The following is a 23,139-nucleotide window of genomic DNA, read 5'->3' on the forward strand; positions in this document are numbered from 1 at the left end:
TCTAGTTCCTGGTATAGTGAGTGCTACACCTCTATTCTCATTTTTTTTTATCAGGTTAGTCCTTTAATATCTTTTCTTTCAATACACATAGCAGTAGTTCTTATCTACTTACTGCGGAACAGCCCACAGTTAGCAAAGGGCAAGTATATGCTTTGGAATGCCCTTTCATTCCTTCTGGTCATATTTAGTTCATGAAAGTATTTTCCTGTCAGACTTCACTAAGCAAGCTAGATATTCAGTCCTAGGATGTATAGAAGGTAGAAATAAAGACTGAGTTCCGTACTATTTCAAAGCCATTCCTAGTAATTGAGTATTCATTTTGAAATAACCATCTACTTACATTTTAGTTATATCTTAATGGTCACTGAGATTAACTATGATTTGTCTGTATTAATAAAAATCAATAAAACTATGTTTTGTTAAAAATTCAAATTATGGAGGAATGACCATCCCATCAATTTAAATGAAGATCTTAAATGTGCATCATATCCTGAAGCATATTGTTGCAAGTTGCTTACTTCCTATAAACCTAGTGAATGATAGTATGGTGTCTGTCCTTTAAAGGTTTCAGGGTTTCTAGAAGAAAGCTGTTGCCATTTTCAGCCTGGTGGGCCAAACTGTCTGAGTTCAGGTTCTTCTTACACCACCCATTAGCTAAAATATGAATCTTGTTGTTTAACCCCTCTGAGTCTCTATTTTTTTTTTTAAATTTGTGAAAAAGGACAAGCTGGTACTAGTGGTTCATGTAATCCAAATTGCTCAGTAGGCTGAGATCTGAGAATCCCAGGACAAAGCAAGCCTAAGCAGAAAAGTCTTTGAGACTCATGTCCATTTAGCTAGCAAAAAGCCAGAAATGAAGGTATGGCTCCAGTGGTAGAGCTAGCCTTAAGTGAAAAAGTGAACACACACACACACACACACACACACACACACACACACACACACACACACACACACACAGAGGTTCCCCAATGGAGATGTTTGATTAAATCAGAACATGCTTATAGAACAAATTTGTGATCCACACAACAATCCAGTGTGGAGATAACCTGTGGAGAACCACCACTCCAAGGCAGTTAACAAAATAAGTGCTTTGTCAACAAGGAATGATATATGAGCAGATTTGAACTTGACCTGAAAGGTAACACTTTATTTCAAATTATGAATTCCTGAAGTAGGATGATGGACGATTCTGGTGTACAGGCGGTGACCCACTACAGTCTGGAGCTTGAGAGGCATAAAACCGACCTCTGGTTTGGTATTTGTAAGGAGCTTTGACACCCATGAAGCTGCTGAGAGAGACACAGTCACTGGTCCTGAGAAAAAGCTAGGCTTGGAAGTCCAGCTTCAGAATTAAAGTGGGGGGGGGGGCTGCGTGTATTTCACCCCCACTGCCTCTGGGGAGAGGTGTGTTCCCTCAAGAATAATGATTGGGAAACTGCCTTCATCTCCCCCCCCCCCGACTACCACACGCCTAGGCAGAAAACCCCAGGGCCGATGCCCGCAGCGTGCACCCTGGAGCTCGGCTTGCGTGGCGTCCGGCGCCTGGCGCCCAGCCTGCGACCCTCAGCGAAGGCAAGGCGGTCAGAACACGCTGGGGTAGCTGGAGTTCCGAGGTCGATCCTGCCCCCCCTCCGCCCCCCGGCCTGATGTCTTGGGGAGGGGGAGCATTTCGGAATCAACGATCTGTGTTTACAGTTTCTGAGTTCAGCTCATTCCGCAGAAAGCATTCCTACCGTCCAGAACCAGAAGCATCGTGTTTGCAGACCGTGCTGGAGGAAAGCAAAGTTCTTTTTCCTGGGTAGGAAAAGATGATTCTCTGGCTACTCCGTGCGGGTTGGATCACAGTCTTTTGGGGCGGGGAGGAGGAGAGAAAAAATAAACCCACACCGAACAAGGGGAGTTTTCAGTGAGGTGGAGGTTGGGGGGGGGGGCGGGAGGAGAGGAGGTTGGTGTGGGGCAAGCCAAGCAAAGTGCGGAAGCTGCATGGGGATCCTTCTAGAAAGTAGGGTGGGAAAGGAGCTAGGGAGGGCGGGGGGGGGGACGGGATCTGTGTCAGAACGTGCGTGTGAGCGGATACAAAACCCGGGAGAGGCGCGAGCCGCGCTGTGTGTGTGCGAGCGGGAGCGAGGGGCGCGGGCTGGCTCGGGAGTGTGCGCCTGGTGAGTGACACCGCGGGGCGGGCGGCCGGCGGGCGGGCGGGCGGGGGCGCGGCGTGGAGCCCGCCGAGCCGCACTTGGGGCACTGAAGGAATCCAGCCCGGGGGTGCCGAGCCGACCGTGGCCTCCGCCGCGAGCGCCCGCAGCGCGGGGCGAGCTCGGGACGGGCGCGCGGCCCAGCAGCGGCTCCCTCCCGGCCCGCCCTCCGCGCCGCAGGGGCCGCCGCCGCCGCTCCGCCTTCCCCGCGACCGCGCCCCCGGTCTCCAATCCCGGCCCGGGACCAGAGCGGCCGCGCTCAGCATCGAGGTAAGCCGGGAGCCCCCTCGGCCGCTGTCCCGGACCCACTCCTCGCCCGCCGGGCCGGGACGCGGGGCACGGCGGGGCCTGTGCGGCCGGGATGGAGGCTCGGCCCGGCCCCGCCGCGCGTTCTGCAGCCCCGACGCCCAGGTCCTCCCCCCCCTTACCCGGATTGCCCCCCCCCCCTCCCCGCCGCTGGCTTCCCGGGGCTCTGGGTGTGGCCCGCGCTCCGCGCCGACCGGACGCGGCGGTCGCCGTCCTTCCCTTGCCCCGGCCCCGCGCGGCTGAGCGGGAGGAGGCGCGGGCTCGGCGCCCTTCCGCGCGCCCCGGGCCAGCGTGCTGCCGCCGCGCTCGACGTGGACCCGCCCGCCCCGGATCGGGATGGCCCGCGGCTGCGGTCCCCGCTCTGCCCTGCTCCGCGCGGGCGCCCCCTGGCACTGCCGAGCGGCACTGGACCCTCCCCTCCCGCCGCGCGCCACCCTCCGGCGCCGAGCTGCGGGGCCGCCCACCGCAGCCCTCAGGTCCTGGCCAGGGGTGCGGGCCGTCTGCGGGGTTCCCCGTCGAGAGCCGATGCAGGTCCCCCGCACCCTCCTCCCGGTGTCAGGTTCCCCGGTGCCGGATCCCCGCGCGTTCGCTTCGGTGCGGCGTGGACCGGCCGAGTGATGGCTGTGGACGCCGGGCGCCCTTGGGCGCGGGACGAAGCGGGCCTGGGCGGGTGGACCCGGGGTCGGGGAGCCGGAGACCCAGGGCGGTTTTCCAGACGCAGAAACAACTTGAGTTTTGCGCTCTGCCCTGGCTCTGAGACTCTGCCCCGGGGGCCGTGCGTTCTGCAGACCTCGGGGTGCAGAACCCAGTCTTCACCCGGACTGGGAGGAGACCGAAGCCTCCCATCTTCCCGTGCTTGGCGGGGCTTGCCGTGTGCGCTGGTGAACTTGAGGGGCCCGTGGGCTCCCCGCAGCCCTGGTTTTGGCAGATGCCAAGGTTTTGGAGACCTGACGCTTTCATTAAGGATTCTTTCTGTATTGCTTTGAATGTGTTACAGCCTCTGTAGCCTGAGAACTAGTGGAAACCCTTGAACTTCAAACACAGCTTCTTCCCTTAACATAAAATGGTGGGAGTGTAATATTTATACTTGGGTGTTGAAAAAAATTAAAAAAGTATTCAAGCCTCCTTGCAAGCCCACAGACTTAAAAAAAACAGCAGAAATTTTAGAACCTATGCAGATAAAGGGGTTTTGTGCTGCGTTTGGAAGTGTAGGGTCCTGTGACCTGACCTTTTATAACATGGTTTTATTTGGTCTTAAAGGAACAATTCATTGCTACTCTGATTTTGTTTCCTAGAGATTAAGCAGATGTGCAGTATGGCAGGGAAAAGAAAGGACAGGAAGCCAGAAATAGAAAAGACTATTCAAGTAGTAAAACCAATTATTTTGAAAGCTACACTTCAAATAAAGTTGCCTTCTGAATAAAATATTATGTGGGCCTTATGAAATTGCTACTTAACCAGACAGCATTGTGTTGTGTAGATGGGAGCCGGCTTATCAAGAAACTACTGTTTGAAAATATCTGTGTCTAATGTTTGTTAGGTCCTCGATGGGGAAAAATCAACTATGGGAATGATTTTCTGTTTGGATGAGGCAAGTGATACTGCAGTCTCTGATTAAAGCTTTGGAAGAAGCTCAAGCTAGGTTAAAACCTTTTCTGTGGAGCAGCAGGGTAGAAAATAATGTCAAATTCCACATCTGTGTGATTTTAAACACATCGTGTGCACACTCGCTTGCATACACACAGGAAACTAGCTCCAAAAGATAATTTGCATGACAAATGCAGTCACTTCAATGCATAGAATATTTAAGAGGTTAGTAAAAACTGGACCTCTGGGAAAGGAGTGTGTAATCACTGGCAAAATATTAAACAATTTCCTAGGAATCAGCTTAGTTAATGTGCGCATTTGGGTAGGCAAGACGATCGATACTTATTTTGTATTCATTTTGTTTGGGGGGAGCCCCCTGTAGAAGGTGTTAAATTGTTAAGTTTCTGGGTTCCCATTAATTTTCAACCTAGCTTTGTGGAGAGCTGTGTCTGCCTGCTTGTGAAGCTGCTGCACCATGTCAGCAATGACCAAGGGAACTAAATACATCTTGGAAGCCTTTGAAACACTGCCAGTCTGAAGCACCTTGTAGGTCACAAGTAGCTATTCCTACAACATGGAAATGGTAATACTTTCCACCAGAAATTAAGGTTTAGAAATGTCTCACTGCTAGTCCTACTTTTTTTTTAAATCAGTTTTTCAGTCTACAGCCAGTAAAATTGTGCTATCATTAAACAGCGATTATTCATTTGTAGATCTATGTTAGAGGTGCATAGATGGGCATTCTTCATTTGACTACCTTTCCCAATTTCAGTAGAAATTTTACGAAGAGAGTCAACTTTTGGTTACAGTTTTGATGAGGCTGCTACCACCTGTCTCACCATATGACAAGAGTGGAGTGAGTTTTGTGTGCCTCAAACAGGTGCTGCTTAGTCACTGTTCTGTGCATGCTGTTTGGTGTTGCTTTCCTCTCTTCTGTGGTATTTTCACTGTTATTTGACCGTGATCATTGAATGTAATGACCATTGTAATTTCTGTACATAGGGTAGTCACTTTTATAAGCATGACATAGGACATGAGGGCAGATACATCATATGGACAGCTTGAAGTTATTGGTTCCTTGTATTGATCTCTGAATAGTTGTAATTCACCTAACCGGTTCATTTTATTACTGTTCTACCTTAAAGTGTAACCATGCAATTAAAATAGGATTTTCATTACACAAACAGTTAAAACCCCAGTAAACATAATTATAGAAGGAAAACAAACCTTTATTCTTCTTCCCTTTTTTGAAGTAGTCAGCTACAAAGGTGTTATTTTCTTGACACATCAAAATGGCTAATTTAGAGTTGTGATGCTTGTTATGTAAATAGGCCATATGTTGGATTTCTACAGAAGTTTATTCTTTCCTTCATGGTTGTTGTAATAGATAGGATCCCCTAAGTATCATAGCTGAGAAAAATAATCTGTTAAGATAAATCTTTGCCATGTCTATATAATTTCCATTTTTCTTGTTTAGTAACTGGCACTTTAATTTTTTTAATGACGAAAATTCTTAAATGTGATCTGTTTTGGCTTCATACAGATCTTTAGCTAGTACTGATATGGACTCCATTTCCATGTATCCAATTGCTTAATAGATTTTGCATGGTTGGGTGTCCTATTCTCAGGCCAAAGGCTACAGATCTGATAACATACTTTGCATATTCTCTGCTAAACTTATTCCTCTGGTGATGAAAAGACTTTTCCATTTCTAAGTGTTTTCAGTTTTCTCTGGATCAACCAGACTGATGGTATAGGAACTACTTGACTTATTTTCCCTCTGGGGACTATATCAAGTCCTCTAAAGTCTTCCTTTGGTATGGTTTTCCATCTCTTCCTTACTAGCCCACATTTCTCTTTTCCATCTTCACTCTCCCTTGGAGCACAGGTATAACCATCTCTGTTTGTTAATGATCATTATAGTCCTCTACATCCTGGTCTCTCTGTAATTGAGTTTCTCCTCTGTGTGCACTTCAACTATACCAGCCTCTCTCAAACACTTCTGCTCCAGTCTCCAGAGATGTCTCACCAAAATGGGCTAATCTGGTTCTAAAGCTAGTTCTGTTTCCAATACAGATAATTCCCAACAAAGGATAGTCTGACAGGATTTTTCAACTTTATAATGTTGCAAAAGTGATACATATTCAGTAGAAACCATGCCTTGGGTTTTCTTCTTTTCTTGGCTAGTATGTGATGTGATGCTGGTAGTCTTACTATGATGCTGAACAATCCAGCTCCCAGTTAGCCATGAGTCCAGGAGAAGAAATGATGGATACTCTACAGTGTACTGTTTTGTCATGTTTTTAGGCTAGAGTACCTGAGAGATTACACACTTTCAATGAAATAGATTTTGCATTTGATTATTTTGGCCAGCTGCAGGCTAATGTAAGTGTTCTGAGAATGGTTAAGGAAGACAGGCTGAGCTATGAAGTTAAGGGTAGGTGCCTGAAATACACTTTTTACTTAACAGTATTTCCATCTTAAAATGGATTTATTGAGGCCCCACAATACATTGGAGAGTACCTACAGTTCAAATACTTTCCATGGTTCTGCCTAGCCTTCTTGCTGTTGGCATAAAGTCCATCTTCTCAACCTGAGCCTTTCATGTACCTAATAGTCTTGCTCAAATTTAACCTTTAAATTTTACTTTGTACTTCTTTCTAACATGAACCTTCTCTTCCTACTAGGTTGCTTTTACTACCCTTCTAAGATGACATGCTCATGTGTCCCTCTACCCTTTTGTTTACTCTGTATTAGAATGGTTTTTTCATTTTTTCTCTGACCAAATGTCATTGTTCAAATTCAGGCCCTGATCATGTTACTCTCCTTAGTTTACTTCACTTCTGCCCTTTTGTCTGCATCATTCTTTAGGCCTTAGGTCTTTATTTATACTGTTGAGTTCCTCCTTTGTGCTCTCCTGACTAGATTGCAAGGTCCTTGAAGCCTCTGATGTACTTTTTCTTCTATCTTTGAACCATCCATTTGGGCCCTTGGCTATAACATGCACTTGATAAGTATAGTTATAGAGTAAATAAACTAGAACGTGATTTGTTTATAAATGATGGCCTTTGATACTCTTCCCATGCTGTTCACCAGTGTATTTTGAGAGCCTACCTCACAGCCTGACACTGAATCATGACCTCAATAAATATTTGTTAACGTCAGAATTAATGTTGACATTGGATATAAGGGGCCCGCATTTGAAGGAGGCATTTGTCAAGGAGTTTTTTCCCTTTTCCTTCAGTGGTTCTAATCAACCTCTCCATTCATCAGCTGCAAGGATTCTGAGTACTCGGCATTTCTGAGTTGAGATAATGATGAAGTCTGGCAGTTGTGAGTTAGAGTTAAGAAGGCTGTAGTTATTTTAAGGTGGAGTGATGGGTCCCTGTAGTGAGCAAAAAAGAAAAAGCTTAGGCTTGATGCCAGCATTTTATACATAAAACAATTAGGCTAAAGTTATCAGTTATATACAGGTTTGATTAATCAGCCTTAAAATTCTAGAATATATTAGTGCTGCCTCACCTTTCATTTAAATGCATCCTTGTAAATTGAAATGCAAAATCACCCATCTGAGGGTAGAAGGTGATGATAGAGGGAAGTTTGCCATTTCTTTTATGTTGTATACAGAGAAAAATTTAATTCTTCAGACCCAGTAAGACATTTTTTTTGGACAAGGTACAGTCTCTGCTGAAGATAGTCTATCAGGAGAAATAACATAAGCATCTCTAAAACAAAAGTCTACAAGAGTTCAGAGGGGAAATCTTCCTTCTGTTTGTGGAGGTGAGGTATAGAAACCTTCTGGAATGATAGTTAACTTGGGATGATTGTGTAAAGGATTGGGTAACTTTTCAAAGCTATTTATTGGACTCTCAGTATGGGGGAAGGGTGCCTGGGTGATGTGGGAATCAGAGACCTGAATTGTTGGATTTTTGTATACATCAGTTGCCTGCTAGTTCTAAGCTGAAACCCAGCAAGAATTTTCTTGGTGTTGGTGGTATGCAGTGTTCAATAATGGAACCTAATGGATATAAAGGTATCTATAACAATTATGTGTGATGCCAAGTGCTGAGCTGACCATGACAAAAAGCACAAAATAAATCTTATAAACTCTCTAACCAGTGTTTTCCTGGATAGCACTCAGCTTGCTTAGAATACTCAAAAAGGCCTCCTCCATTATGGGATGGCACTGAAGACTGACACCTTTACAGTAGTTTAAGAAATAACAAGCCCATACCAGATTGTGGTTATAAATGGTCAGTCCTCTGTGGGGCATTAAATAACTACCTCTGTAAGTGAGTAAACACATTGTTAGTTCTCATCCTGATTCTGTAGAAGTACTTCCATGGACTTTAAAAGTAGGACCAGTAGGTATAAAGTTTAGTAAGGCAGATTTGGGATGCGTGTAAGAAAAGTTGACTGTTCATAGAGCAGGTTATTTTGGGAGGTGGTAACCCTCCTTCCTTCATCACTAAATGTGTGCAAGCACAGTCTGTATTAGACAATGTCATTTAATTACACACATGGTGTCATTTCATCCTTAAACTAGTTCTGCAAAGAACATACATTTATCCCCATTTTATTGCCAAAGCAAAACTGAAGCTTACCTAGAAACGTAAGTAGCTAGTCATTTGTCAAGCAGCTACCAAACCCCAGCACTTTGAAGCCAGAGATTACCCCTGTACTGTGGTGAAATAAAGGGTACAAGCATCTAATGGCCATTTGGATTTTTAAGGTCCCTTACTGTCACTAGGCCTCATTTAATTGTTCTTAAGAAGTAAGATGGTAAACTGTGGCAGACAACCAACTTGTTAGCATCACTCCTAGAGATTCAGGACTAATTGGAAACACACCATCATCATCATCATCATTTACTGATGATCTCATTTAAACCTCACAGTGAGTGACCTGGCAATAAAGATAATATATGTCTTTTTGAAAAGAGAACACTGAAGCTCAAGGGAGATACAAAACTTGATTACCAAGTCTGACAAGTTGATAAGTGGCAGATGACTATGCATGCTGACTGACCTCCAGGCTCCTGTTTTTTGTTGTTGTTGTTGTTGTTATTTTTTTTCTTAAACCATCCTGTGAGCAAAAACACAGTGATGGTGAAAATATTTACCTGTTATGCACAGACACTGACCAAAAAGGCTACTAGCTACCAACAACCATTGTGACGCTACAGGTGCTCACTATCACCTGACGTGAAGTTCGTATGCGAAAGGCTTAGGATGTAGCAAGCCCACAGATTCAGAGCTCTGGAAAACTAGTGAAAATAGTTTTGCCCTGGTAATGACCTTCCTTATAAATGTTGAGCTCTTCCTCATCCCCTTTCTCTCCCTTTGTCTCATGTGAGATTGACCTTTCTGGATGCCAACCCTCTTGCGTCTTCGAAGATCTTGCTTTATTATCTCTTTTCTTCAAGAACTCAACCAAGCTTTTTGTCTAGTGCATGAACATATAGGTTTTTTCAACATTTATAAAAATTAGAAAATTAGACAACATCCTATTGGTACCTTTCTTGGTCTGATATGTTAATCCCATTCCTCAGTTTAGAAGGCAGATCTTTGAAGGACAGGTCCTCATGTGTTTCCTGTACCTCTTCTTTCCCTACAAATCTCTACCTTCCTGCCAATTTCTGTGTTTTGCAAGCCACCAGATCTGTTGTCCAGGATTCTCTTCTGTTTTTTCACCCTGGCTTTGCAGGTATTGAGCACTCTCCTTCTGTGTTTTTTAAGTCATCTTTGTCTCCTGAATTTTTGTCTTTTATTCAACCACTCTGCCTTACATCTCCTTGTAGGTTCCCTTCCTCCTTTCAAACCTCAGCATCCCCAAAGGCTACTCTCCTGCTTACTCTTTACATTTGCCCCAAGATAGCACATCTGTGGTTTGCTTCTGCTATCACATGTGTGCCACTGGTTTTTACATCTGTATATCTAATCGGGAATGCTTCTTGTTATCTGCCTCAGGTGCCTTCAGCTCAGTGAGATCACAACTCTACTTTTCCAACTCTAGCATACAGTATTCCTTTATGTTTTCAATCTCAAATAATGAACCCTATTTCACCAAGTTCAAAATCTAAAGTTTGCTCTGGATTTTTCTCTCTTCTTCACTTCTGTATTTTCTTGACCACTGAGCCCTTAGAGATTTTCTTTTTGAACTTTGGAATAGTGTCTTTCTTTTCTTTTGCTTTGGTTCAGGCCCTCAGTCCTTCTCTTGTGGATTATTATGGCAGCTTAGAACTGGGCTTTCTGCCCTCTGTCCAATCCTTTTCCCACACTGCTGTCTTTCAAAAGGACAAATCGGATCGTGACTGTGCTTCTCAAAGTTTTTCAGCACAGTCACTGCATGTGAAAGATGACGATGAAGCCCCCTGACCTGATACAACAGCTCCATTGTGAGCTGGGTGTGTATCAATGCGGCCTGTCACAATCTTGGGCCCTACTGTCTAGCTCAGCTCATAGCATACTCACTGTGAAAAGGCAACCAGTTGTTAAATAATGAAATTAGAAGAGAGATTATGGAACTGTGCTCTCTCTACTATAGTCACTGCTGCGCAAGGCTGTCGACCTACGGCTAGCTCAAATAAGAGTTGCTATTATAAGTTAGAAAAGAGAATGTAAAATATCTCATCAATATATTTTAATTTTGATTACATGCTGAAATAGTAATACTTTAGATATAATAGGCCAGATAAAATACACTATTAAAGTTAATTTCACAATGTTTTACCTGGCTACTACATTAGCATTCTGCTGGACAGCAGTGTTACAGAACATTTTTGCATGGCCAGGCATTGTGTACTGTACACACCAAGCCTATGAGCCTTTGGAATGATGAAGTCTACCCTATAGTAAGAGAAGCAGCAATTGTTCAGTCTCTCAAATCCAGAGGTATAAAGTGCTTTGGGTAAGATTTAGAATCAGAGAGACAGATTCTGAACACTACAGCCAGGAGCCGTACATCTGATGTGCACAGTGTGGAAAGCACCATTAAAGGACATCTGTCTCTGCAGTCACCCTCAGGAGTGGGGAGCAGGAGTTCTTACAGTGTGGCAGAGGGAGGGTTTGAGGTATAAAGGAGGTAGAAAGGAAGGAAAAGTAGAATCTCACTCCTTATTCTTGGAAGACTTCTGCTTGAGGGCATGGTGAGATGCTGAAGGCCAGGTCTCTGAGATCTCCCATTCTGCCATTGATATTGCCAAGTCGGTTAAATCTCAGGCCCCTCACTGTTGAGCTCCAGGATCCTGAGCAAGTTAATGAATCAGTCTTGAGTCAGTAATATATACAGCATACAGTCATTGTACATCAAACAAAATTAGGTGACAACAATACTGGTGGTAAGGGCTCTACAGAAGTTAGTTAAGCATTAAGTCACTGAAAGTAGCCATCTGTTGGCCCAAAAGGCTATAAGGGAAGGATATGTGAGACATCAGAAAGACTTGGAAGATTAGATATAGAGAGCGCTGTGTTCACAGTGGAAAATCCAACCAGTGCTAGGAAACCAAGTTTATATCAGATTGGAGCAAGAGGGAGAAGCCCTTCTGGAGGCAGTGAGAAACCAAGACTGTCAAGAGAAAAGTTCAACTATTATGCTAAATCATGGTATGGCCCCATTTACATGAAATGTCAACCAAGGAAAATCTATAGAGATGGCAAGCAGATTAGTAATGCCTGGGAGTGAAGACAGAGGACCACTCTAAAGGGATATGGGAGGCTTATGAGGGGGATGGGAATGGTCTGTAATAGGATTGCAGTGATGGCTACACAGTGTTATAAATGTACCAAGTCTCTGAATTGTAAACTTCAAACGGATGAATTTCATGGTATGCAAGTGATACCTCAATAAAGCTGTTATTCCCTTCCTACCCCCACTGTTCCTTCTGTGGGGGCTGGGTTCCCAGTACAAATCCTCTCTTCTCTTCCCCTTCACAAGAAAAAATTAAGGAGATTAGATTTCAGGGAAGTCTGAAACTGGTAAACAGTGACTCAGCCCCAGTCTGCAATGTGACTGTTTAGCACTAAGGTTCTGAGAAGAGCCTCCTCCCTTTTTGATTTCAATTGGAATAGTGGTTCTGGTTTGATTTACATAGTAGGCATTGTATAAGACTTTCTTAGCTCCGTGCCAGTGGCTTATGCCTGTAATTCTAGCTACTCAGAAGGCTGAGATCTGAGGATCTCAGTTCAAAGTTAGCCCAGGCAGGAAAGTCTGTTAGACTCATATCTTTAATTAACCGCCAGAAAACTGGAAGTGGTGCTGTGGTTCAAGTGGTAGAGCATTTGCCTTAAGCTGAAGAGCTCAGGGACAGGGCCCAGGCCCAGAGTTCAGGCCCCAGGACTAACAAAAGGAAAGAAAGAAAGAAAGAAAGAAAGAAAGAAAGAAAGAAAGAAAGAAAGAAAGAAAGAAAGAAAGAAAGAAAGAAAAAGACTTTATTAAAGGGAAATGTTCATACTCCTTTTTAAAACTCGGGCATCATAATTTTGCTTGGAGCTTTGTCACATCCACCTATGTGATTCACCATTGGTTTAACTGTGCATTATACTCATAGGCATAACAGCTTTGTTCTGGCATATCCAAGTTTTCATGTTATATGCTGGCTTCTCCTTTGTCTCCCATATTTATTTGTTGCTAGCTTTAAATTTTTGTTTGGTACCTCAAATCATTTTGTGTAAGGGCTTGGTCATATTTCTTCAAGTCTTTTTGGGACAGTAGTGTTGGCTCTAAGCAGCAGACTCTAGGGCTCAATCACTGTTGCTCTCTTGACTCAGTAATGACACCTACTACCATGTTGATAGATTTTTTTTTATAGAATTGAATAATTTGCCTACATAATGGTCCTAGTAGTCTGTTTTGGTTACTACAACAAAAGTACCTGTGACAAGTTAAAAATTTATTTAGCTCACAGTTTAGGAGGCTTAAAGTTCAAACAAAATAGCACTGTGAAGGCTCCATGACAGATGGCAGAATACATATGTTAAGGAAGAGGTCTTATCTCAAAACATGAAGCTAGAGAAAAAGGCTGAATGACAGAACTCCTTCCCAGGGTATTCCCCCCCCCATCCTGCAATGTCTGAAGGACTCCCCAGGAGGCCTTACACCCTATGACTGCCACAGTAAGGACAATGCTCCCAACCTCTGAACGTTTGGGGACAGTGAACCTTTGGGGACAATATCTAAACTATACCACTTTTCCAAGCTATTTTCTGAATTCCATTTGTACTATATGTGCAACTTAGGAGAAAGAATAAGGTACGGTGCTTATTTTCATTATTTAAAAAAATTATTTGTCTGCATAAGAAGGCTGGTCTTAGGAGTGAATGAGAAATCCTTATCATTTGATTTTAGAATCCATGCTGTTGAAAAGGGTGCTTCAAATATCAGTAGTTTCTTTCTTGCTTGCTCTCTAATAAGCAGGAAGCTCTCCTTTCATAAAATGTTTTCTTTCCTCGGAGAATATGATTTGAAGGAAAGAGATGAGCTTTGTCACTTGAAAGACCTGCTTTTGACTCCTGTAATTGGCTGGCTATATGAACTTAAGTTGTTCAATCTTCCTGAACTTCAGGTTTTTTCCATGATGAACTGAAATTAATAAAACCTACTGGGTTCTTTACTGTTGTTGTTACGATTTTGTTACAACTAAACAAGATAAAATATAAAGTGTTAAATGCAAGTGTTATGGAAGGTACAACTCAAACTTATTAGGTGATTCTCCTTAGGTTGAATGGTTTTGTAGATCCTCATCTGAGACTAATAAGAGAATAATAAATCCAGATCAGGAAGCCTAGAACCTAACCTTTCCATGGTAAAAAAGACCAAAAAGCTGGGCCTTTACCTTTTGCTGAAATCTAGTCCTGCCTAACGGTTTGCATTTGTGAAAATACTCATCTGGGATTTAGGTACAGCATGAGGCCATGGGGAGAAAAGGTCTGTGTACATCTTCTAACAGGATAACATAGCAATAAGCAATGCAGAGTTTTTGAATTTCTCAATACTCAGGTGCACTGCTGTCAAAATAAACATTTATTTATATTCTTTGCTGATAAATTACAAATAGAGGAATTCACTAAAATGCTTTGAAAAAGAAGATTCATATACAAATGAAACACCAGGGACAGATATATTTTTTTTAATACTCACGTTGGAGCCAGTCTTTCCTCAACTGTGAGTGTTTGGGAAATTCTTTTGTTGGAGCCTTTGTTGCTACAAGAAGGGAAAAGCTTTAGTACACTAAATAAAGATGATTTTGATTAGAGGCAATATTGTTCTCAGTGTGGGCTGACTTTTCATGCATTACAGTGATTGCCAGCCAGCTCCTAACAGAGGAAATCCTTCCTGAAGTGTTGTAAGGAGCAGTGAAATAGTCTAATCTGACATGCTGCCACTTCTGATGGACAGGTCTTTATTACAGGAATGTGGGTAGGCCTGTACTCATTAAAGGAAAAAGTAGAAGATGTTATCGGCCAAGACTGCTAATGACCTGTCCTAGCAGGTCTTAGTCCTTTCTTCTTTGTATTCCCTGTGAAATCTGAGTGGCAGACTGTATTCAGTACACACACTCAGCTTCTGCCTTTCTCAGCTTTTGACACAATTGATCAGCTCCGTGTACCATAGCCCCCATAAAGTGTCATCTCAAACTTGGGAGCACTCAAGGAGAAAATATAAATCTGCTGCCTCAAAGACTAAAAATAAAAGTCTTTAAAAATGTTATTTAGTACTGGCTTGTGGCATTAAATATGTAAACTCATTTATTGTCTGATAGTTCCTAAGCAAGAACTGTTTTGGCTGCTTGTGGATAATATCAAGTAAGGTTTCCATGGCAACACTAATTTATACTTTCCAAACTTTTGTAGAATTTCATCTTCTGGATTCTACTGGATTATATTTAAATTTACAGGTTTTTTTTTCATTTATTAAGGCAAGGCATGTTCAGCTATTACTTACATAAATGTACTAAGAAACACCTTCATGAAAGCTACTAGGAAGGACTTTGAAGCATAGGAAAGGGATAGTGGACACTGTGGTCTAATGTCCCACCAAATGCAGGAATCCTTTCCACAGTATCTTAGTTACCATTTGAACCCCACCAGGTCAGAGATGTTTGCAATTTAATGATGTCAAATTTCGCCTAATGACAGTTGTCTGCAGTGCTCCTAGATCTTAAGCTTCTTTAGAGTTTATCTTGTCTTATTGATGATTGCACCAATATCAAACACAAAGGACAAAGGTCATTTCTAAACCTTTTTCTTCCTGGTATACTGAAACCTGCCTCCCTACAACTTTCCTGTGGACTTCCTCCACTCGGCCTTCACCATGCCATGGAAGAAATAGGTGCCTTCCTGTAAAATATTTGATTACAGCTATTCTGCCTCTTACTTGAAGTATTTTCCTTTCAGGGTTATGTGTTCTCATTATTTTCACTCTGCTAATACTTCTCTGGAATGTACCACACTGTCCACTCTGTCTTAAAATACAGCATTTTGAACTCAAGACCCTCGGTTTGAGTTCCCTGAACAGTAAAAACACACAAGGCTATTGACTTCCTTGATCACATACCTGCTTTTACTAGTCAAATACCATAATGTCCTCCATTATAAATCAAAGACATTTCATAGCAATCAGTTTAGGAATTAAACAGACAGCACTCAAGTTAATAGTATCAAAAGAAATTGTACATTTCTGTACTTGTTATTAGGTATTGAAAGGGGAAAAACATCTTTTGGCTTTAATTATTAGTTATATACTAATTTTATATACAAAGGTAATAAAACTTTTTTTTTCTAGTTGAGTGCCGGTGGCTCATGCCTGTAATCCTAGCTACTGAGGAGGCTGAGATGTCAGGATCATCGTTCAAAGCCTGCCTGGGCAAAGAAAGTCCATGAGACTCTTATCTCCACTTAACCACTAGAAAACCGGAAGTGGTGCTGTGGCTCCAGCGGTACAGCGCTCACCTTGAGCTGAAGAGCACAAGGTTATCACCCAAGCCCAGAGTTCAAGCCCCATGACCGACAAAAAAACAAACAAACAAAAAAAACCCAAACAACTTTTTTTCTTAATACCTGCTAGAGAGTTAGAGACCTAGAGAGCTAGATCTCCCTCATTTTCTGCATTAGAGAACTTCACATTTACTCTTACTTCACATTTACTCTTAAATTTTTGTTAAATTATTTTTCATTATTATCAAGACATCTTTGAATTCTAACTATTAAAATTTAGTCTGTTAGTGATGAATGTTTTGTGTGGTTGTCAGAGTGCATGTATATGTGTGTGTGTGTGTGTGTGTGTGTATGTGTGTGTGTGTGTTAAACTAGCTCATGTAAACACAGGGAGTTATTTCTGAAGAATTAGTATTGCATAGTAATGAATAGCTTTTTGTTTTTGGAGTAATAGGGGAAAAAATCTCTAGAAGTTTTTTTAATGTTTACTAATGCACTAGGCTACATACTAGGGGCTTGCATTGAGGTTTGAACACACTTACTAGTCAGAGTAGGCAGAAGTACTTTAACATTTAAAACCACATCCCCTAGACCTTTTTTGCTTTATTTATTTACTTACTTTTTTTCAGATATGGACTCGTGAACCAGCTCCAGAGTCTGATCCTCTAAGTTAGGGCCTCCTTTGTAGCTGGGATCATAGGCACATGCCATCCTACCTGGCTCATTGGTTAAAGTAGGTTCTCACTAATATTTTGTTTGAGATGGCATTGAACCATCATCCTCATACTCAGCCTCCCAAATAACTAGGATTACAGGTGTAAGCCAGTGTCCAACATTATATACTACATTCTTAATAATAAATGTTTCATTGAAACCCCTTTGAGCTAACTCTGTTGCCCCATTTTTTGGATGAGAAGTCTCTGAGGACAGATAAATATTTTGCCCAAGGTCACAGAGATCATAGTGGGAGGGATGCTATTCAGTCAGCTGTGTGATTTCAAAGCTTAAGCCTTTTCCATTCTGGCATGCATTCATGCTTATCTTTTTGAGGTTGGAAGAATGAATGGTTATCATTGTGCTTTCTACAAAATGTCACTTGGTGCCACGTAAAAGATAGGACACTTGGCTGGAACTCCTGGCTTACTGAATATGTGCGTATGTTCTTATATGCTTTGGAAGCAAGTCTCATTAAAAGAAGGCATTAACTGAAGGAAATGAAGCATTGATAGGATTACTTGCCGAAAGGAAGTCTTGAGCAAGAAAACATCTATTTTAGTCAATAATACAAAAACTCTTCTTTGTTTTCATTTTATGGGCTAAGCTCATTGTGTGGACTTAGCTTTCTAGAAATCATAGTGTTTCATGTCAGTCAGTTTAGGAATTAAGCACTGAGAACACTCAAATTGGTGCTATCAAAAGAAGCCACACACTTCTGTACTTCTATATTAGGTATTGAAAAGGAAAAAGAAATCTTTTGGCTTTAGCCATAAAATGATATACTAGGACAGAACTGTAATCATTGCTATAGGAGTGAGTATAGATAGAAGGGAGACAAAGTGTGCTGGGATAAATAAACCTCCAAAGAACTATTTGGTTAACTGACAAATTGTCTTCAAAAACTCAGTCTTTTGGAACATTTATCTTGGCAGCTCTTAAGTCTGACTTTACGGCATAGAGTGTGGCAGCCAATTTTGTAGGAAAACTGCATAATTAATATGAAGAAGTACAGGTATTGCCAGTCAGTACCTCACACGGCTTCTTAGAACAAAGGCACAATTGAAGTCTTTTAATCCCAACTTGTCATTTTGTAAGTTTCAGTCTCTAGTAAAAATGATTTTTAAAACCCTAGTAGTACTATATTTAATATGGAAGAGGTTCTTTGTTGCAGAGTTTATAGCTAATTAACGTTTAGTCAGGAAAGCTATCTTTGATTTTTGAATTCTTCAATTAATATAGCCCTTGAGCTTGCACATTTTTATCTTAGAAATGGACTGTCTTCCTTTAGTCATTTCTCTTCTTGCAAAAGAGAAACAGGGTCTTCAAAACCTAAGGGCTGGGAAGGTGGCTCAGTGGTAGAGCGCTTGCCTTGCATGCATGAGGCCCTGAGTTTGATTCCTCAGCACCACATAAGCAGAAAAAGCTGGAAGTGGCGCGATGGCTCAAGTGGTAGAGCACTGGCCTTAAGCTGAAGAGCTGAGAGAGAGTGCCCAGGCCCAGAATTCAGGCCCCATGACCGACAAAAAACAAAACAAAACACAAAAAACAAAAACCTAATAGGTGTTCAGTCTTGAGAGACTGTCACCACCAACTTGGACTGTTGCTAGTATTTTCTCTCTCACCATGGTGTAGGTGGGAAGGACCCAGCAAGTCAGATTTGAGTTCTTTCTACAACTTGTGAATAGTTAGAACTGGACACAGTTAGCTAGTGGAATCTGCAGATTGGATTCAGGACACTGACCTGTCACTCTCTGGCTATCTAACTAGGAAACCTGAGGCTTCCTCAGCCTCCAGTGGCAAAGACACTACCCTAGTCAGAAATCATGTAGAAGATCAAATACACAACAAATCATTTTGTTAACTCAGAAGTTCTTTTATGATTTGTTTCTTGGTTAAATGATGGTAGATCAACTAACTAGAGGAAGGGCCTATTTATCATTTAAAGAATTTTAAATGAAAAAAATGGGCATATTTGGCAGATTTTTTTTTTAAACTGTACCACTCCTGCAGTTAACCTCATCAGACTTTGCTGTCTCTTTTCTTATACTTTGAACAATAATGGGACAGGCTGTTTCTCTGCGCTGGATACCATTTTGTGCCTTGATTGCAATCGCTCTAGACTTAGATTGGATGCTTAGTTCTAAGGCATAGTCTTCTGAGAGTGGAAGCAGGAGGGGCTAGAGAAGAAAGTTTGGCTTCAGCAGGTGTTACCTTTGAACACAATAATTACTTTGATGAAAGTAGGCATTTGGATCAATTGCATTTTTCTAAGATAAAAGAAAAATATTTTGTGTGTATTTTAGTTTTCAATAAAAATTCAAAGAAAATGATGAAAAGATACTCTACTGAAACTATACTATAGAAAATTGTAGTCTACTAAATAATTGTGTTACTAGATTAGAGAATGAAAGAGAATTAGAAGTTAGTAACTTTGACATTGGATGATATCCATTCAGGCTTTTCTGAAATCTTTCAGTGGTCCTACCTTTGGCCTTAGGTAGGTATAAGGGCTTAGAAACTATACTTCTTCCCCTTTTCTCAGCAACTATGGGGTAATCTCCCTGGCTTTTATGCCTAACAAACTTCTGTCGTGCTTAGGTTTTTTCCTAAAGTCCTTTAAGAGATGATTTGTTCATTGGCTACCCTTAATTCATTGAACTATACCAGAGGATACTTGGGAAAGTGGTTAAGGCAATTAATGATGACATGTCTCTATGGAGTTCCCTAGGGGTGGGAGAGAATGAGTCAAGTGCTAGATGTTTCAGATGAGAGCCTCTGTAATCTCTTAGCAGTAGGAAACTGACTCAAGGCTCCCTGAGCAGACTACTATAATATCTAGATCTCCTTGTTATTCTCCTTTTTTAAATCAGTTTCTCAATGTTGTTTCTCCTTCTACATAGGAAACTGTTCTGAATTTCCTTCCTTTGCTCTGGTACAAAGTAGTTACTCCACTTGTTCTTTTGCAGCTAGTTTCTGAGTGTCTGTTCTCTACTAGGCACAGCAAAAGTAACAAGGAGAATTCAGATGTTGAAAAGGAGGAACTAACTAGGTAGAAAGCAAGATGTGCCTCCAGAGCTGAGAAAAGGGAGAGGTTAAGTTTGTAATGATTTCCTTTTTCTGCTGTACTTTCTACAATAAATGTACTACATAAAAATCTATACCAATATTCATTTATGTGGCAAATCCCATTATAATGAAAATCCTTTTTTTTTTTTTATCTGTGATGCAGGCACATATCCATAGTACACAATTGCAATACAGCAGAAGATTTTGGACAGTCCTTTGGAATGAGCCCAAAGGGAATTTGACCTATATATCAAGCTTTTCATGGTTTTGATAGTTTTCATTTTCATGTGTCAACAAATACCTGACTTGATATTAAAGCCAGTTAAATCAATATTTCTTGCTGTAGTCAAGGCAGAACAACATATACCCAAAGGCACATATCCCCAACAGCTATATTTTGTTGAGTACATATAATTTATCATAAGCCTATCTGATTGGGCTACCTTCTGGTAAATAGGATAAAGATGTTAACATTCTACCATTAAAAAGAAGCTAAAGAATCTCTTGTCTTGTTCCTTACTCTTCTTTTAAGCAGTCTCACCATACCCACCTGCATGGTAAGGAATAACAATGTGCAGAAAGTCTTGATTGTGATTGCTGTGATTTATCTTTTATGGATCTGTCTTAATCTTCTCCAACTCCCAGCCCAGCTAGAGAATTTCTGGTCAGGTGTAGGTGGCCCCCAAGGGTTCTGGATGATTGAAATATGGTACATGTAATGGAAGGAGAATGGGATACTGAAGATATTGTTTCTAAATTCTCTTTTTCTAAATATTGTTAATTGAATGATTTCTGAAAGTTACCTGTACAGACTCACAGTATTTCTATGAACAAAGTCCTGAAGCAACAGTTTATAAATACCAATGAGTTGATAAACTGTTTGTTGTGAGAAAGCCTAATTTATTTTCCATGGGCTGAAGGCCTGCATTTTACAGATATGGAAGTGTGAATCTTTAAGCTGTTGAGTAACTTTTTAAAGGGTATCAAAATAGAGAAAGGGGATAAGCCAGGATTTAAACCTAAATTTGTCAGTTCTAAAGTTTTCACTTGCTACTGTGCTATTTTTTTTCATAATGTATCAAGAGCTTGAAGAAAAAAACCAAATTGTTAAATAAATACATATCATTATGTAGAAAGTTTAGAAAGCATACTATAAACAAGGAAAGAAATATCCATAGTTTCTCATATGAGATAATCACTGCTAAATTTCTATTTTGTGTCTAGGCTGAAGGAAGCTATAAGTTATAAGTAATATATATGATAAGTACATGAAATGTATATATTGCATATGTCCCAAATGAGTACTATAGCTCATACAGTTATCTTTAAAGTTTATTCATCAATGTTACCATTGCATAGAACCCTTTTACAATCCCTTTCAGAGACAATTTTGACATCAAATTCTCTATAGACTTTCATGCTCAGGCTATTTTAATAGAAGTAAACCAAAGATAGTGTATCTGTTATCTACATATCTATCAAATAGTACACTGCAGTATGCTTGACCATTTTGCACCTCAAATCATATACTGTAGCTCTTGTATTCTTCTGTAAAGAACATTATTTCTTCCCCTCTCTAAGAATCATAAACATATTGTGCTGCCTTCAAATGTAATAGAGAATGGAATTTACCAAAACACTGCATCTTCCTATGTCAAATATTGATGGATATTTTGGAGTATGTTTAAAAGCCTTTATTAAAAATGAAATCTATAAATGTTTAATATCTTATTTGACAACTCATTTATTACATTGTCAACACAACAAGGTTTGCCTTTTGTGGTGCATGAAGAAAATCAGAAAATTGCTTTTGTCAAAAGTTGGAAAAGCATATTTTGAAATCAATTCCTTTTTAATGGAAATATTACACTCTCTGAATTATTTCCCTCCAAGGAATTTTTATGGAAGCAAATGTGTCTTAAGTGTGATGAACTGGTCTTTAAAGTCACTAGTGTCTTATGTAACAGTGAATGTTTCCCAAAGAAGGAGGCTTCCATCACACACACATACACACACACACACACACACACACACACACACACACACACACACACACACATGCACGCATGCGTGCTCATGCGGGCACGCACACACAAGACATCAAATGGTCAACAAAGCAAAATTCTTATCCCTTCAGTTTGCTACATACAGCACTATCAGTTTTAGAAAAACAAACTGACTTCTAATCCAGTCATCTAACTGGTTGACCAGTTTCTACCTTATTTTTCATAGATACTCTTACCTAACCAATCAGCTTACCCTGGTATACTCCCACTCCTCATGGGATCTTGCTGGAGCCTAGATTCTGAATTCATCTAGGATCTGCAGGGCTATTTTCAGGGTGTAAGTTGGGGCCAAGGGAGTTTGTGTACATGTCCTCTGGGCTACATTTTCCCCTTGTCTTCTGATTGCCAGAATTTCTTGTGATAAGAATTCATCATGCTTACAGAGCTAATTATGAAATGTAGGTTCCATCTTGCATTTGGCACACTCCTGACACTGTGTTCATGTTTGTTAGGTAAATAAAGGGTGAGAAATTGGATTGTTCAGAGGAAAAGTTAATCTGACTGAAAGAAAATTAGAGTTGTAGATTAGAATCTTGGGGCTTCTAAGCCTCTAGGTCAATTCTAATTTATGAAATTTAGAGATGTCAGCTGAAGTGGAGAATCTTGCCTATAGAACTGGTCTAGTCAGAGCATTGGTATTTCCTGAGGTTTTCTTAGTCATTTGAGGACCTTCCTCACTGCTAGTCCATTGAGGTCAACTCTATGACTGTAAGATTTTTTTACCAGAGCATTTGAATACATACACAGCTCTAGAGATTTAGGGATTCTTAAGAAACAATGTAGCTGGGAACCAGTGGCTCATGCTTGTAATCCTAGTTACTCAGGAGGCTGAGATCTGAGGATCATGGTTCAAAGCAAGGCCAGGCAGGAAAGTCTGGAGACACTTATCTCCAGTAAATCACCAGAAAATTACAAGTGGCACTGTGGCCCAAGTTCAAGTGGTTGAGTTCTCCCTTGAGTTCAAACTGGAGACCAACTCGGACCCCCCCAACACCCCTAACCCCCTTATCCCCCCCCCCAAAAAATGTAGGTGTTGGTTGAGTGCATGTGTGAGTGATTGAGTTGATTTACGACCTTGGGATTTCTCTATATGGTTACTGGCTGAGTGGTGAGTTCTATGAGGTTGTAGGTTCCTTGTAATCTTTCTCTGGGAGAGGAAAAGAAGAAGAAGATGATGGTGGTGGTGGTGATGGCCAGCAGTTAGGCAGATAGGTAAATACTAGTCCAGGCTGAAGGTACACACTGGAATTTCAGTCCCACTATATCCCT

At 41.2% G+C, this 23,139-nt stretch overlaps 1 protein-coding gene across 6 annotated transcripts in view; it reads left to right on the forward strand.

Annotated features, from left to right (window-relative positions):
• Nucleotides 1-1,740: 1,740 nt before the first annotated feature.
• Spats2l (spermatogenesis associated serine rich 2 like) overlaps nucleotides 1,741-23,139 on the forward strand; it is a 167,246-nt gene continuing 145,847 nt past the window's right edge. Inside the window, exon 1 of one of the 6 annotated variants that reach the window (XM_069995762.1) lies at nucleotides 1,741-1,801. The gene's annotated coding sequence lies outside the window, so the exon portion shown is untranslated. Of the gene's footprint in view, nucleotides 1,802-2,056; nucleotides 2,163-2,410; nucleotides 2,466-23,139 lie in introns of those variants that run through there. The other 5 variants (XM_069995763.1, XM_069995754.1, XM_069995760.1 and 2 more) reach the window with 5 other exon arrangements.

The sequence above is a fragment of the Dipodomys merriami genome, unplaced genomic scaffold, assembly GCF_024711535.1.
Source record: "Dipodomys merriami isolate MVZ:Mamm:240054 unplaced genomic scaffold, mDipMer1.0.p SCAF_49, whole genome shotgun sequence".
NCBI lineage: Eukaryota > Metazoa > Chordata > Mammalia > Rodentia > Heteromyidae > Dipodomys > Dipodomys merriami.